This window comes from Ambystoma mexicanum, chromosome 7q (genome assembly GCF_040938575.1).
Source record: "Ambystoma mexicanum isolate Mex_15411 chromosome 7q, UKY_AmexF1_1, whole genome shotgun sequence".
NCBI classification, from domain to species: domain Eukaryota; kingdom Metazoa; phylum Chordata; class Amphibia; order Caudata; family Ambystomatidae; genus Ambystoma; species Ambystoma mexicanum.
The window spans coordinates 536,147,083-536,165,918 of NC_090941.1; positions in this window are offsets into that span (position 1 = coordinate 536,147,083).

Sequence of the window (18,836 nt, forward strand, 5' to 3'; positions counted from 1 at the left end):
GTTTTCCCCGGGTCTGATCCAAGGGTCATTTGCAAGGTGGAAGGCAGTGGGCTGCACGAAGGTGGGAGACATGTTCGAGAGGTGGGAGCTCAGATAATTCGTAGATTGCAAGGGAGCGCTGGGTTTGCGTGAAAAGGATAGATTAGAATACTATTAATTGAGACACTGGTTGAAACAACCAGAGGTATATCAAGTAGGGTTGAGGGACTGGAACCCATTTGAAAAATTCATAACCACACACACCAGCGACAAACGCCTGGTATCATCCTTATATGGGTTATTGCAAGGAGGAGGGAGACCCCGCTAGTGCGTGGCCCTATTTGAAAAAAAGCCAGAGTACTGCAGGGGAAGAAATACCTACACATCCCTGGGATACACTCTGGGCACAAATCCTGAAACTAACGAAGTACATCCAGACCAGGGAAGCATGGTACAAAATGATGGTGCAATGGCACTACACCACAGAGAGACTGAATGCTATGTACCCAGGAGTGTCCCAGGAATGCTGGAGGGCCTGCTCAGGGAGGGGCGACTTGAGGCACACATGGTGGGACTAACCGAGGCTACAAGGTTTCTGGAATGACATCAAAACCCAAACCCAGAAAATGGTAGAGGTCCCCCCAGCCTATTCCCTAAAAGAATGGATGCGCAGCCTCTTTGACCCAGAATTCCAGATCCCGTCAAAACCCCAGCACACGGCATACATGATGCTATTGATAGCGGCATGGGCAAACATAGCGAGGAAATGGAAACAGAAGGAGCCCCCCACGAATATGAACTGGCTTTGCAAAATATGGGGTATAATCACGACGGAATGGGTCACATACGGAATACAAGGGGACAGAGACATGTTTCGGCAGGAGTGGTGAATAATACTAGATTATCTACAGGGAGATTATGTGATGCAATGGTGTCCTCAAAACTTGAGAATACTGGACACATTGTAAAGAAGACCAATGGTTTGGTGGCCACGAGAGAAAGCAACACTAAGTTTCAAGAAAGCAGGTCTGGGAAGGGAGGGGGTAAGGGAGGGGAGGTGGGGGGAGGAGGGGTGAATGTTTGCCTGTAAACTTTGAAAATGGCAATAAAAGCAATAAAAAAACATTCCTTTTTCTAGAATTTCACAACTTTTCCTTTCATTTAATAAAGATGAGGACACCTCTCCGGCTAACTATTGGGATGCTTATAAGACGGCCCTATGGGGACATATCTCATTTGTAGCCAAAAGAAAGGAGGAGGCCAGGAAACATTTAGATCCCCTGTATAATGAATTACAAGCTCTTGAGAAAAGATACAATACTACTGCTAGTGATGCTTTACTTAAACAAATCCTAACCCTCCATTTCTGTATTAATAAAAAATACACAGAGCAGGCATGGGGTGCAGCCATGAAATCTAACTCCACGGTATATCATTCATCCAATAAAGCTGGTAAAGCATTAGTTTTGTATCTTAAGATCAAACAAGAGAGATCCAGGATATCTCCTATTTAAAATGATTCCAGCAAAATAGTAACCACTGATGCAGATATCCTGGGTGTTGTCACTAAATTCTATGAAAATATATATACTTCTCATCATACTAATTCTAATATTAATTTTAACAAATGTTTTGATCACTTGAAACACACCACCCTATTAATATGGATTTAAGTAGCCTAGATGGCCCTATTTATGTCAATGAAATTACAAAGGCCATAAACGATCTTAAAAAAGGCCCAAGCCCCTGGACCTGATGGGTTTTCTGTGGATTTTGTGCACATTTCTCTTCTACCCTCACACCTAAGCTAGAATAAATTTTTCTCTAGGGCAGATAAGTCAATGGGCTCCTTTACAGAAGCCCTTCTAATCCTATTTCCCAAACACAATAAAGATAGTGAATTACCCAAGAACTATAGACCAATTTCATCGATTAACTCCGATTGTAAGATCTTTGCAAAGATTTTAGTCAATAGAATCCTTTACGTATAAATTAATGAACCCCGAGCAAGTAGGATTTGTCAAAGGCAGAATCATTTCAGCAAATTCCAGACTGTTTATGAATCTTTTGCATTACATACAAAAGAGAAATCACCTCAAAAAACCCTATATGGCAATTGCAATAGACGCTGAAAAAGCTTTTGTCTGTGTTGAACGGGATTTTCTATTTCAAGCATTAAAATGGCACGGCATTGGGGATGGTGATATTAATTTAGGTAAACTTTTGTACTCAGACCCAAAAACTTAAATCTTGATTAATAACCAATTCTCTCCTAGATTTTCCCTCCATATGGGTAGTAGACAAGGATGTCCCGTTTCACCTATTCTATTTGTACTAGCCCTAGAACTGCTATTAGAATTGATACAAACCAATAAAGATATTGCTGGTATGGATTTGAATTTAAATTAGCTGTTTATGCGGACGACATTAATATTTCTTGAGAATCCAACCACATCACTTCCTCACTTACCAGATTTGATTAATATTTTCTCCCAATTCTCTGTGTACAAGGTGAACAAGGATAAGTCAGAAATGCTTCTGCTTAATGCTTATTGTGTTAAAGAGGATTTGATAAATTTCGGTCTTAGCTGGAATCCTATCTGTATTGATTACCTAGGTATTTCAATTGCCTCTTCACTCCATCAAATGATTGAAATTAACCTACAAAGACTACAATCCAAGCTAAATGACTTTGTAACCACATGGTCCCTCTTAAACCTGTCTTGATATGAAAGATTAGAGGCCATTAAAATGATGTTCACACCTGTGATTTTATACTACTTACAAATGCTTGATATTTCTTTGCCAACCTGCTTTTTTAAATATATTGATAACATCCTTATTAATTTCTTATGGGGGCGGGGGTCTAACAAAAAGAAAATAATTGCTGCTAGTAGGCTAAGGTCAATGTTGTCAATTTTTCAGTGGTGGTGTCAATTTCCCGAATCTTAAAAACTATCATAGAGCCTTCGTTCTCAACTAGCCAGACATTGGTTCCCCGTCAATGAAGTCATAAACCCACCTGCTTAGTTGATTGTTGACAAATGCCTTGGTTCACCATTTGATATCAAAGATACAATATATCTTTTCAATGGATCCAAATTGGGCTTCTCTAAAACGATCTGTCTCACTAGCTCTTACTTGAAGGACTTTCTGTTTTATCAGATCAACAAGCCTGCTAAGGCCCTCTCTGTCCCTTTATCTGGTGCAATAAGTCTATAACCATAAAAGATGGACCTATTTTCCGCAAAGTCTGGATTAGCAAAGGAATTAAATTCATAGATCAAGTGATTGTGGATGGCAATATCCTCTCTGCAGAAGAATTTAGGAACACATTTTATTGACAACATTTCCTTTGAGTCAATATTTTAATTTAATAAATGCATGCTTGGATACTAGAAGTAAAAATATTTCCCAGCAATTACTTGTAGATCTTCCTAGAATGTGTCTCATAGTATCCGCCAATGCAATCAAAGCATCCAACCTCTACAAGGGTATAAGGTCAGAAAGAACTCCCAATAATGTATGATCATCTGAATTGCAATAAAGAGAAGGGGTACCTGTTTTAAAGTCCCTAGTTCTACAGGTCAATCTAACAAAAATATCACAGGATTTGAACTAGTAGACCAAATACAAAGATGACGGAGTACACAAGTGGTTTTAGCTTGGTTTACAATTCCCAAGTTTATTTTCTTTAATTATGCAAAAAATGCTATATCAAAAAATATATATATTCGACATTTCATATAATTCTGTGGCCCATGCTCTTAATTCATTCATTCACATTTATACTTTCTTCATCAATCTCTCGTTCTGCACTTCATACTTTGAAAAAATGGTCTGTATATAAAAAACAGTAAAAACATCTGTTATCTCTACATATGTTTACAATTCATTGTGAAAAACATCCCCACCAATTTGGGGTATTACACAAGTCTGTGTTCTGTTATTCCCACAGTTCTCACGTCGACACGTGTTTCAGTTGCTCTCAGCGAGCATCAACATTAATACTCTCTTTGTATGGCAACCTTCTTCAGGACAAAACAACCCATTTTTCAGGCACATGTATTGACTTGGGCCACACCATCTAGAAAAATACATAAAACACTATGAGTATTGTGTATCCCCGTCACTCCTTTTCAAGTTATTTAATTGCATATTAATATGCTGTGTTCTATAATCACTAGAACAACAAACCAACTCACCTCCTATCCTGATGGGGTCAGGAGGGACAGTGGAATCTGGAGGCCAATAGTCCTCTCGTCTATGGGGTAAAAAATTGTATCCATTACCTAAGACTGTCTCCGTTTCACTTGATCGCAAAAGCCAACATTTTATTTATAACTTTACAGATCACCAAGGGTGGAAAAGACCCAAGCTAAAAAAAAAAAAAAAAGGGGGAGGGCTAAGTCACTTACTCAAGGTAGCAACAGCCACAACTTCCCAGGTGGGTTCATGCAAGACGTGATGTTCTATGGATGAAATGTCTGTGGCGGAGGCTTATAATTCCAAAGCTATCCTTCTATCAACGCCTTTTCTTCTGGTTCATGAATCTAAAAATAATATATAAACAATAATATATAAACACCATTGGTTGGTTTTATATATTGCACTTTAGCTAGAAATTATGTAATGTGGAGTTATATTACTCCATGCTCATACACTTTTCTTATCTCTTTTGAATTGTCAACACAGAGGGAGTAGAATTAATACTTATCCGCTTTTTTGAAAGTACATCAATCCAAACTAATTTGTTCGGATGACCAACGACTAGTACTAATTCTGACACATATAAGTCTCTTATGGTTAGAGAGACGTGGATCGATCTATCAAAACACGCGTTTATGCCCATATTTGTTATTTACAAAGCAACTACCTCCCATTTATACTTGTGCCGGCGGCATCATCTCGTATATCACAGGGGATTCATTTATACTTTCACTCTGATGGAGTTTACTTACCCGATTCTCGCCGTCTCAGATTTTCTTTCCTGCCTGCACCAAAATAACGCATACAGCAGCCAGCGGGATCGTGAGTACCATCCACACGAATCCTCGTGTTCATGTTCATAGAAAGCGGACTTGAAAAGTATATGCGAGCACAGAGGGACGTCTCCTCAATTTACGCGCTCTTATATCATGTCTTGGTTTTTTATTTTTTATTTTATTTTGTGTGTGATCTCATCATCACACTTCGTTAAAAAATACAAATCAACAATGACCAAGCACCTCCTAACTTATAAAGGCAATATTTCTATTTCGATAAAAATAGAAATAGAAGACAGACTAATCCAAAGTCTGTTACTAAAGGATTTACATTACCCCATTTATTGTAAGGACGCGGAATAAAACTCCTATTCAGGAGAATATAAATTATCGCGCATCTTTTTTTCTTTTTGTGTAAATGCCGCATACACTATACCATGCGTTGGTAGGCGTATTCGTTACAAAAATGATGGATGTTATCAGTTATTTTGGTAACGTCTCTAGGTGTAAAATTCTAATTTGCTGCAAAGTAAAATGTTGCAGGGAACAAAGCTAATTTTACATATGGGCAATCAGATGATTCCATTCCACAGACAGGTTTAGGCCCCGTTTCACTGTATCTAAAGTGTGTATCCAACGTTGTTCCTTCTGATGTAGGAGAGTGCCCATATCGCCACCTCTCCTTGAAGGTTTTATTACTTGTAATACAAACCACGTTAGGTCTGTATCTTTGTGACCGTATCTCCCAAAATGTTCCACAAGCGGCTTATCCGCCACTTTATTCCTTATACAGGATCTGTGTTCTGAGATGCGCTGCCGTACTTCCCTAGTGGTCTTTCCTATATACAAAAGATCACACGGGCATCTTATTACATAGATTGCATTCTTGGTTTTGCAATTAGTATGCATTTTCAGTTGCCATTTAATTTGTCTGTACTCGAAATCGGTTCTCACCTCTGCCAGTGGGCAGGCTACGCATCCTCCGCATTTGTGGTGACCGATCACGGGGGGCAACCCCCATTGACTGAGTATCGTCTGATTGTTTTTTGGTTCCACATATGTATGTACTATTTTCTGCCTCAGATTTTGATTTCTTTTAAAGGCAAACATTGGTCTCTGATGTAGAGACCCATCCTGTTTCACAAGGTCCCAATTGTGGTTGACTATCTTTTTAATCTGATTACTTATTGGGCTATAGGTGGTAACACAGACCAATCGTTCTTTTTTTACCTTAGGCTGATGGGTTAAACATATGTCCCTATTGGTATTTTTTGCCCTTTTCAGATTGTTTCTGACCAGTCGTGTGGGATAGCCCCTCTCCACCAGTCTATCTTGTAACTGTTTGGAATGTTCCATGAATTCTTGACTGGTGCTGCAGTTGCGCCGTATTCTTAAAAATTGCCCATATGGTAAATTATATCGCAGGCTTGCAGGATGAAAGCTGGTGTAATGAAGCAAGGTATTGCGGTCTGTTGGCTTTCTATAAAGTGTTGTCTCCAATTTGGCTCCAAATATAATATAATTTACCATATGGGCAATTTTCAAGAATTTTCTCCCATCCTCCCTATTATTCATTTTCTCCTCTCAATAAATCTGAGCAATTTACATATATGTTAATGAATTCATGATAACTCTGTGCTTAGTTATTTGCTACAAGCACCTTCAAAGTTCATACTATATTTGTTCCCAGTTATTACATTATAGAATGTTTTTAATGATCTGAAATGTTATGACATGTAATTGATTGCTCATATATACTCAGATTGTAATTGATTATTCTGGCACTAAATAAAATAAAAAACCCTTAAACTCAAAAATAAACTGTTAGATTTACATATAAGTGATCATTTGGTCTTAAATCTTGTTATCACCTTCCCAGTAAACAGTGGCATAAAACAAAATTTGGGGGACCCCCTGCAAGCCATGCAGAGGGTGGCCCCCCAGCACAACAACAAATCATGGGTCGTGCCACACACTGCGCCGTCCAAGATTACCATGATTGCACATGAACGTGTTGCTTCAGGGGTACGCTGCACACTGTACTAGGAGAAGCTTATATAAATGTGTTTTAATGCATTATTAGGCACACTTTCTGAGACAAATTGGCTAAAAAGACAGAGTGTTTGAAATTGTTTCGTACGGTAACATCAGTCCAAAAATCCAATACATGCAAATCACCAACAGTGCACAGGAACATATTACAGTAAAGCAAGCCAGGCCACATTTAGACATACCTAGACTGGTTGCACCAACATGCCAGTCAAAACAATAACCCATATCCTGGTTCTGTTAAAGCTAGGTAATTACACTTACCAGGACTGCTTTATGAGAGATGTCCAGTACAAAAAAGTGAAGCCAAACTAAGAAATGACTGGACAGGCTTCACCAAAATGCCTCTCTACCCACTAATATCACATACCATACCGGCTTAGCCTGGACATGGCTAACCAATTCGATTTATTGCACAATCCCCGTCACCCTACACATCCCCCTCTCCCTCCAACCCCCTGCCCCAACCCTCAAAATCAGCACATCAGTCCAGAATTACCTCCACATCCCTCTTCCTTGTCCCGGATCGGACGTATGAGGCACCTTGCCTCACAGGCAAGTACTGGAAGGACGAAGAGTGGGACTAGGAGTAATGAAGATTACAGTGACTAACCAGGCTTTACATCCATGTCCCGCTACCTCATACCAGTACTTGTGAATGAGGCAAAGTGCCTCATGCACAAGTACTGGGACAAGGAAGAATGGGGCTACGAGTAATGAGGATTACCAATACATAATCATGGCATTAAACACAAGCAGTGAAACAACACCATTGATCTGACCGGGCTTCAGTCCTCTCCCCCACACCCTGAAATTGTGGGCTATGTTGACTCGATCTGGCAGACCTACAAAGCCGTTGCCGGACAGAATAGGACACAGATGTTAAAATGGCGCCTGTGTTTCGCCGTTAACAAAGGCCCAGCAATTACTAATATAAAGCATTTCACTGTTAGTTTTTATGCAGTTGAAATCGTGATGTGGGTTTAGCTTTTACGTGCCAGGGGAGTGATTGGAAGGGTAGAGAGGGGACAGGAGACTGTTGGTTATCACAGCAGTCCATAAATGGGTGCTTTCAGAATTAAAGGAAAGAGGTAACGGCTTGTAATATTGAAGCTGCGCTAGAATAGTCTCATTAGAATGGGTAAAGCTGTTAGATGCCCCCACACAAATAAGTTTGACCTTCCCCCACCACTGGTGAACTCAGTGCCTCTCCCAACATTTGAAGGGTTAGCATCCCCCGAAATGTATGTTTGTTGAGCCCCTGAACACAAGCACAGACACCACTCACCATACACATACACGCAGACACATGCACACTCATCAACCCATACATTTAAGTGTGCACCCTTTCACCCTACAGGCACATCCAGGCAACCACCCATACATTTAAGTGGGCACCCTTTCACCACACGGGCACACCCAGGCAGCGGTTTATAGTCTTTCCATCTAAACATTCCCAACAATGGTTTTTGCATTGAAAATATTTGCATTGAATTCATTTATTTTGGGCGACCACCCCCCATTCCCCTGTTTTTAACCTTTAAAAACTGACCCCAATGAAAATGAATCGTTTACCCATCACATATATGCATTCGATGCATATATTTTTGATGGAAAAGGTTTAGTTGGAAACCTTTTTCGATGGAAACACCAGATACCCCAGGCAGCCAACCATATATTTAAGTGTGCACCTTTTCACCATACACGCACACACAGCCACCCATACATTTGAATGTACACCCTTTCACCATACACTCACACAGTCATACCGAGGCGCTGCATCATGCACTGACTCATTAATGTGCATTACATTATATATATATATTTTGGACGTTTGGATGACTGCTGGTCTCTTTGCTACTCTGGGTCCAGTGTGGAATCACCACGTGGGTTCGTTTTCTGGAGTGCACTCTGAAAGCCTTATACTGTGGTACAAGGCTATTCTACATATATATATATATATATACACACACAGTAAAAAAACTTTGTTAAAAGGGACATTATGGTTAAGTTGCGCTACTAAAAACCTATGAAATTCAGTAAAAAAACTTTGTTAAAAGGGACGTTATGGATCCAAGTAAAACCAAAAAAACCTGAAATTCGCTAGTTATGCAAATCAACCATAACTCACGCCACCACTATGCATTGCTAAGACTAACACCCAGGACATCAAAAATGACATCACAAATGTCATTGATGACATCACTGATGACATCACATGTCTGGCTCCCTCTTTTTTCCTTTAGTGATCTATTTTAGCCAGCAATACTTAGGAACAAAGAAATCAAAAAGTACTATATTTGTAGACTTATACTTCAAATATGTTCTTACAGTAATTCATTTGGGGTTCACTCAAAGCATATGAAACATATACAAAGGGAGAATACACACTTGAAATATACCAATGCTTTCTGTGTATGAAGACAATCAGTAAAGTTATCAACACTTTCTTATTTTTCTGCTGTTTTTTTATTACTGTACTTTCTCTGGATATGCTCATTTGTTTTTGCATTACTTTCTTTAGTGTGCAGGCACATCATGTGATAGTTATTCATAGGGAAGTAGTATGTTTATATAAAGATAATCAGGTAGGTTATGAACAATTTCTGGTTCTACTGTTGCTTTTTTGCCTACTTCACTTTCCCTGTGTATACTCATATCTGTATGTGTTGTTGTGTCTTTGTGTTTTGTATGTAATAATGAAATTATATAGGAAGTGGGTTTCATTAGCTACTTATTACATGTTGCACAGTACACAAAACTCTAATAAGAAAGCATTTATCATTTCACTATTCAACATGGGAAGATTATGAATATTGCACCTCCATCATGTATGCTGCACACAATGCTTATGTTTATACATGAGTAGATTATACTGTAAAGAGCTTCATAATAGAATGCCATTTATATCAATGCATTGCTTAATGCACTACATAGCTCATGACATCTATTCCAATGATCCTTGACACGTTGTCAACATTATAATAAGAATCGCTTGTACAGACTTTTCATGAAAAGTACATGCACGTGATGTCATCAGTGATGTCATCAATGACATTTGTGATGTCATCTTTGATGTCCTGGGTGTTAGTCTTAGCAATGCAATTCGGTTTTACTTGGAACCATAACGTCCCTTTAACAACGTTTTTTTTACTGAATTTCATAGGTTTTTAGTAGCCCACTTAACCATAACGTCCCTTTAACAATGTTTTTTTTACTGAATTTCACAGGTTTTTAATAGCGCAACTTAACCATAACCTCCCTTTATCCATTTTTTTTTTTTACTGAATATACATATTCGTAGTGTGAATTTCATAGATGTTTACTAGGATTCCCTTACTTTATATACATGTAACATAGACTATACGGAAACCCCTGCTAGTGATTTGACTGTGAGTATGTCCGCGGACGGTCACGGACAACATCAACACTACCCAAAAACTCAGGGGGTATCTTAAATTGTTCCATCATGCCATATAAACACTGAACAAGGTCAAAAAGCAGCACATAAACACATTATATGTACTAATAAATAAGAAGTGGAACCTTATTCAAATACAAATACAAACCTATATATGTAACACATCAACTGTCCATTTAAATAGCATATGTACTAAAATTGAATATATCAAAACAAAAAAGTTATGCCTCCAACATAATTACCTCACAGAAACTGCACAGCAAGAAGCAACAGTAGATCTACACAACAGTAACAACCACATTTACCAGAAACTAATAAGTAAACTTCATTTTTCTTATATATTTATAAACTTTCTGTATTAGGTACACTAAAAGTAATATTTTTTTTACACAGAAATGTCCAGTACTTTGGAATGGCTTGAAGAAAATTTCCCACATGAGGAAATGACTGAAGACAGTGATACTAATGGTAGACACTTCTCTATATAAGCAAATTAATAATAATTACTTTATGTGTACATAACACATATATGTTCTTTTTAACAGACCATACAAACATTGAAAATAATATAGCAAAAGAGACATTACAAAATACTCTGCAGCGCAAGGAACAAAAAATTGATATGCTTATGGAAAATTAAAATCTTTTAAAAGATTTTGTAGAGGACCACATAAAATAAACAAAATAAATATCATTGTCCCACATGCACCTGTTCCCCATCTCCATGTCCCAGTCAACTATCCCCAAACCCTCACCACCAAAAAAAACGTTATGATGAGACTTCCATCCCTTCATCCCCTCCCATCCATCCTCTCCAAACCCCTAATTCCCCTGTATTTGTGTCAGTTTGTGCTTCCCCCCTCTCTTTCATATATTTTATATCTGTATATAATCAAATCAAATTATGTGTGTTTTAATTCAGTCCTTTTTGTCTAATTTTAAAAAAAAAGGCAGTTATGGTGTCCGCGGACAGCGCGGGTGTCCGGAATGTCCGCAATTAACCAAAATGGGGGTGTCCCATGGACAGTATATCGGTCCGTACTGTCCACAAGCAAGATGGAACTATCCTTAGAACACACTCGGTGCCCTGATTGTCCGCAACTTACCAAAATGGAGGTGTCCCAAGGACACTATACCTGTCCGTACTGTCCGCAAGCAAGATGAAACTGTTCTTAGAACACACCCAGTGTCCGGAATGTCCGCAATTAACCAAAATGGAGATGTCCTAAGGACATTGTACCTGTCCGTACTGTCCGCAAGCAAGATGAAACTGTTCTTAGAACACACCCAGTCTCCGGAATGTCCACAATTAACCAAAATGGAGGTGTCATAAGGACACTTTACCTGTCCGTACTGTCCGTAGAACATCTACGCACATGCGCACCACACCCATAGGTCCTATGAACATCGCGCCTGTCCGTGACTGTCCGTCTTATGTGTGTTGCACTTTTAATTAGTTTGAGGACCCGAACACTGTCCGTAGAACACCCGCGCGCATGCGCACGACTGTTCCTACACATTTGGTGTCCTGCGGACGCCCATCCCATTCGCAGACGTTTTTGCGATGTCATCATGTGACCGCACCCACGCTAAGCGTGTGTCCTGATTTGCGGACACTGTCCGGGTCCTTGAACATTTTAAAAGTACTTTTTTGGACAATCCAAAGTATTTGACAGTAAAAATTCACCATTGCACATGTCCCAGACAATATCCGTGGCGTTCTACATACTTTTTGAGCCTTTTTGGGGTGTTCGATCTGTCCGCGTATGGCACGGCTGTCCGCAGAACGCACACCAGCACCCCTCTAAAAGGCCACACCCCAGAGCTCAACCTCATTCTGTCTTTCTACTACTGCAGATTGACTTGCTTTTTTGGCTTTTGCTGCTATCCCATCATCTAACCTGATGGCATTAATGGTTGCTGTTGCTCCAGCTGGTGCTACTTCTGCCTCAGCACCACTCCCATCCCTCCACCTCCACCACCACCACCACATCTGCAAGGGCCTGCAGAGGGGAACAGGCGTGACGATGTAGAGGAAGAGGATGAAGAGGATGAGGTAGTGGAAGTCCCTACTACCAGCACTCGCCATGAGTCTTGGGTGTGGTGGTTATCATTCATTGTGGAGTGCCAAAAGCACGTGCGAATAAGGTCCCCTGCAACCAGTGCAAAATGGTGCTGAGTCATGGAAGGCCTGGTTCGTAAAGCTTTAATACGACATCAATGAAGCGACACCTAAGGCCGTTCCACGGTGGGGCTATTCGCAAGGTTGTACCTTGTGATAAACGTAGTAGGTTGAGTTCCTCTACAACATCCTCCGTTTCCGCTCCTGTCCCCACAAGAGACACTCCTGTGGGACAGCGCATCCCTCCAGCTGCCTCACAGGCCATTCATGATGCGGTTGACCCTTACCTTTCGAGGGTCACAATATTGTGTATGTACTGCGACGCAGTACTCTGCAGGGAGGGAGAAACTTCGGAGTGCTTTTGAGACTGCAGTCACAGAGCATGAGAAGGTCTGCTACATACCTAAATAAGGCCCACCCTACATCTTCCTCTCTCTACCTGCCCTTTCTTATCTCCGTGGTTGGTGTCCCTTCCTTACCCTCCTTTCCCCTCCTTTCCTTGGGTGTTGTGTTAAAAAAAAAAAAATATATATATATATATATAACAAAAACCCCAAAAAAAGGCTCTTTTCAGAGCTGCCTTTCACAGTTTCAAAATAGAAGTGGCAAATAAATGGAGCCGGGCCCTGTGCATATTTTAGAAGTCTGCGGACAGTTCACGGGAATATAACATTTTGGGGTGCTGCCCTATCAAAACCATTGCACTTTTCTCTGGGGGAAAGTGGTAGCTCTAAAAAGAGCCTTTTGGTGGTGTTTTTTTGTGTTTGAAAAACTTCACATGGTCAACACCTACTGCAAAATGGATTGCTGTAATTCCAAAAAAGGTCGCAATGCATTTTGTACATTTCTCAGAAAAATCTGATTGTCAGCATAAGTAAGATGGACTCCATCTCTGTGAAAAATGTATGTGCTATGAAACATATTTTCATTGTGAAAAGAGGATATGCCAACATCTCTTAAAAAAGACACAAACAGCTTTATTGACATTGTGCCTCGCTTTCTCCATTTGTGGACCAAATGAAGAAGGACACTGCCACATTTGTCTCTGCGCAATAGGAGAAAAAATTACTTGGGAATTTGGAAACAGGTCCATGACATCCCAAGTCCTTCTTTCATTGCAAATTGCAAAGAAATTCCAGACACATGTCCTAAATTGTTCCTTCCACAATGAATTATAATTAGGTCTGGATGATACTGTGTCTCCAAAGTAGCACAGAGAGGTACCAAGTCCAGCCACTTCATTCTACGCACTCCATGCCAGTGCATTTCCACATGAGGGAATCCAAGATCTGCAGCTACTCCACAGTGTTTTGCATGCACCTCCAACCAATGTATCCATGAGTCTCCCAAAATCCAGATAATCACTTTTCTAAAACACACAGCCATAGCTATCTGTTCTTCTCTCAGGAAAAAGACTTTCTGACAAACTCTCTCCTTACACAACACACCCAGTAAACTTTATTGACCAATCCCTTGCTCTACTCTTTCTCATTTGCATGCCTCTCCACCCCAAAATCCCTGTATGTAATACGCTGTCTCTGCGGACTACCGTCATGTCTGCGGACATATCGAAAATCTGAGCGTGGTGAATTTAAATTTAAATAGTGTGCCCCATTTCCCCTTTGAGGTTGGCTCTGAAAAGAGCTGTTTTTTTTGGGGGGGGGGGGGTTGCAGATGCTTCACAGACACCTGTTATTTTGTATTTTATTTCATTTTCTGTCTTACTATACTCCTAAAATCTTCACATAACCGTCTCCAAAGCAACCCTTGCATTCCAAAACGGCATGGCATTTCCCATAAAAGATAAAGAAATGCCATCTTCTTTAAAATAAACAGCATTACTGGAATCAATATTCTCATTATTACAGAAGCTCTAAGCATGAAAGCACACATGCCTCGGTTGATTGCACACCTAGCAATGTTTTGCTGAGGACAAAAAACAGAACTATTGTCCCATATTACCGTAGGTACTAATCCAGAAAAAATAACTTTGGCATTTGGAAGGATGTTCATTACTGCTTGAACCAAGTGTTCCAAATCTGCCAACAAAGTAGGGGCACTGACATAGCCCCATAGCCCAAATGCAAAGCACCACAGTGCAAACTACCACATGGGGACTGTTCATCCTGCCCATATCTTCACAAACTTGTACAATTCCCTGTACATTGCAATCAGGCACAGTGCTCCACACCACCTCCACTCCTTTAACATCAAAATTGTTTGCCTCATGCCTGCATTGAGCATACTGCTGTAGACCATGCACAACCATGTCCAACCACCAACACCCTGACTTTCTCCACCTATGCCATCTTCGCTACACACAGCCTCTTTCAACACAAATCCACAACCTCAACACCTGATTGGCTAATCCCTACAGTCCCCTTTCCATGCTGGATTTGCTGGAAAACCCTGAATGTGGCATGCCTTGTCCGCGGACAGCCGCGATGTCCGTGGAGCGCGTAACCCTTGGACAGCCCTTCTACCCTTTCCACTTAACTCTCTGTGCCATTTCCTCATTGGATACAGCTAAGCAGTCACACAACCATCCACCAATCACATCCAAGACCTCTACATCTAACTCCATCATCAGCACTTCAAATGTACTGTTGATCATTCTGAGTACAAGTCTCATATCATTGGAAAGCACCTACTACAAAAACTACTGTACAGGTCTCCAAGATTTCTACTTGCAGCTGCATGCATATCCACATGCATGAATACAAACTACAGGTATGCATATTTTATGCAGAGTACATGTACAACTCTTATAAATGCATATAAACAAGAGTAACTGCACCTTAACCTGTATAACCTATAAAATGAACTTACTATTATTTTTCCCATCTGCTATAATCATCTCAATCAACTCTCACTTCCAAACCTGTCTGCTATCTAAATTCTTTTTTTACACACACAACCATCTAAAAAATTATAATATTAAAAGATGTGAGAAATAACAGTATAATTGTGGAAAAACATTTAGTAGTGTCTTATAAAATTACACATAGCCAGGATAGGTTCATGCATCTTTATACACTCACACAGATAATCACTATCATTCAAAAGCTCCCAGCTGAAATAACATCACTGCCTGTACATCACATCCTTCTGCTTTATTACCCACACCTTCACAAATGCATACATGCTATGCTTTTCTATACAGTTTCTGCCATTTACCTTATAAAAATTGTAAAATAAGTATATCATTATTTCTTCTATCTCCTAACATGCAATAACACACCCTTAAGAAACCAAGTGAGTTTCATACACTTAGGGGCCGATTCATGGAACAAACGTGCGCCGAAAATCTTCGCGCAAGCAGGCGCAAGCAGGCGCAAGCGGAAAAAAACAGGCGCACGCGCACGCGTGCGATTCATGGAAGTCCCTGCGCGTGTTTACCACGGGATGTGCGGCAAACCCGTGCATGCCGCACACGTCACTGCAACATCCCAAAAGACATGCGCGATGCGCACAGTGAAAGCGCACAACCTCGGCGCATACACCAGAAAGTGGGCGGAACACGGGGCGTAACGCGCGGAATGGGGAACAACTTGCGAAAACAAGGGCGTAACTGGGGATGTACTGCAGGGAAGCAGACGGAACGCCCACACGCACCCGAACCACACGTATTCATGGAATCGAATAGGGCAAAGCCACGCACAGCGAAAGACACGCACAAGCCGATACACGTCCGCCACACGAAGGCAGGCGGTAGCGTCCCTGCGCATTACAAAAGTGGCAACATACATCAATTGTGCGAGCGGGGCACGTGTATTTCGGGGTTGCGCGGGAAGTTACACACGCGATTGAGCAGGATACGTGTATTCCGGGGGTTCGCGTGAACTTTCTCACGCGATCGGGCCTGGGGGAGCGTGCTACGTGTATTTCAGGGGTTCGTGTGAACTTTCTCACGCGATCGGGCCTGGGGGAGCGGGCTACGTGTATTTCAGGGGTTCGTGTGAAGTTTCTCACGCGATCGGGCCTGGGGGAGCGGGCTACGTGTATTTCAGGGGTTCGCGTGAACTTTCTCACGCGATCGGGCCTGGGGGAGCGGGCTACGTGTATTTCAGGGGTTCGCGTGAACTTTCACACGCGATCGGGCCTGGGGGAGCGTGCTACGTGTATTTCAGGGGTTCACGTGAACTTTCTCACGCGATCGGGCCTGGGGGAGCGGGCTAGGTGTATTTCAGGGGTTCGCGTGAAGTTTGAGGCCATTAAAATGATGTTCACACCTGTGATTTTATACTACTTACAAATGCTTGATATTTCTTTGCCAACCTGCTTTTTTAAATATATTGATAACATACTTATTAATTTCTTATGGGGACGGGGGTCTAACAAAAAGAAAATAATTGCTGCTAGTAGGCTAAGGTCAATGTTGTCAATTTGTCAATGGTGGTGTCAATTTCCCGAATCTTAAAAACTATCATAGAGCCTTCGTTCTCAACTAGCCAGACATTGGTTCCCCGTCAATGAAGTCATAAACCCACCTGCTTAGTTGATTGTTGACAAATGCCTTGGTTCACCATTTGATATCAAAGATACAATATATCTTTTCAATGGATCCAAATTGGGCTTCTCTAAAACGATCTGTCTCACTAGCTCTTACTTGAAGGACTTTCTGTTTTATCAGATCAACAAGCCTGCTAAGGCCCTCTCTGTCCCTTTATCTGGTGCAATAAGTCTATAACCATAAAAGATGGACCTATTTTCCGCAAAGTCTGGATTAGCAAAGGAATTAAATTCATAGATCAAGTGATTGTGGATGGCAATATCCTCTCTGCAGAAGAATTTAGGAACACATTTTATTGACAACATTTCCTTTGAGTCAATATTTTAATTTAATAAATGCATGCTTGGATACTAGAAGTAAAAATATTTCCCAGCAATTACTTGTAGATCTTCCTAGAATGTGTCTCATAGTATCCGCCAATGCAATCAAAGCATCCAACCTCTACAAGGGTATAAGGTCAGAAAGAACTCCCAATAATGTATGATCATCTGAATTGCAATGGGAAGAGGACCGTGGAACTCACTTTGGGGAGGAACTGTGGTCCATGATTTGGTCAGAGACAAAAATGATATCCACATCGGCGAACCTAACCCAGATCCTTTACTTCTTCATGCATAGAGCATGTATCACCCCCCAAGAAATTATTTCTATCTAAATTGGCAGATAATGATTTATGATGGCCATGTCAATCCACCTCTGGGTCCTTTAGACATATGTTCTTTGAATGCCCCCTGGTAAATACGGTTTGGAACCAAGTTTGGAATTTCCTTAGACAGATCTTCAAAATCTCTTTTCCCTTAAATATAACTAATATCCTACTTGGTAGCCCAGCTCTCAAAAAGGGCAAGATTAGGTAATCCTTTGTTATTCTTGATCCGTTTATACTTCTGGAAATAAGTCTAATTACATCAAATTGGAAAGATTTCACTAAAATCTCCATGAGAGGTTGGTGGAATAATATATGTGATGTCCACAGATTAGAGAAGTGTATCGCTAAATCACCCTCTCTCTCTTCTAGACATGATAGTAGATGGCATCTCTTTGTTGATTATTTAAATAATCCAAATGTTTAACCTCACTTTTATTGCAAATTCTATTTACAGTTGTGTCGCTCTATTGTATCACCTATCTGAGATAAACCGCCCCCTTTTTGTGTTGTCCTCTGACTCTTTTCTCCCATCCTCCCTATTATTCATTTTCTCCTCTCAATAAATCTGAGCAATTTACATATATGTTAATGAATTCATGATAACTCTGTGCTTAGTTATTTGCTACAAGCACCTTCAAAGTTCATACTATATTTGTTCCCAGTTATTATATTATAGAATGTTTTTAATGATCTGAAATGTTATGACATGTAATTGATTGCTCATATATACTCAGATTATAATTGATTATTCTGGCACTAAATAAAATAAAAAACCCTTAAACTCAAAAATAAACTGTTAGATTTACATATAAGTGATCATTTGGTCTTAAATCTTGTTATCACCTTCCCAGTAAACAGTGGCATAAGACAAAATTTGGGGGACCCCCTGCAAGCCATGCAGAGGGTGGCCCCCCAGCACAACAACAAATCATGGGTCGCGCCACACACTGCGCCGTCCAAGATTACCATGATTGCACATGAACGTGTTGCTTCAGGGGTACGCTGCACACTGTACTAGGAGAAGCTTATATAAATGTGTTTTAATGCATTATTAGGCACACTTTCTGAGACAAATTGGCTAAAAAGACAGAGTGTTTGAAATTGTTTCGTACGGTAAC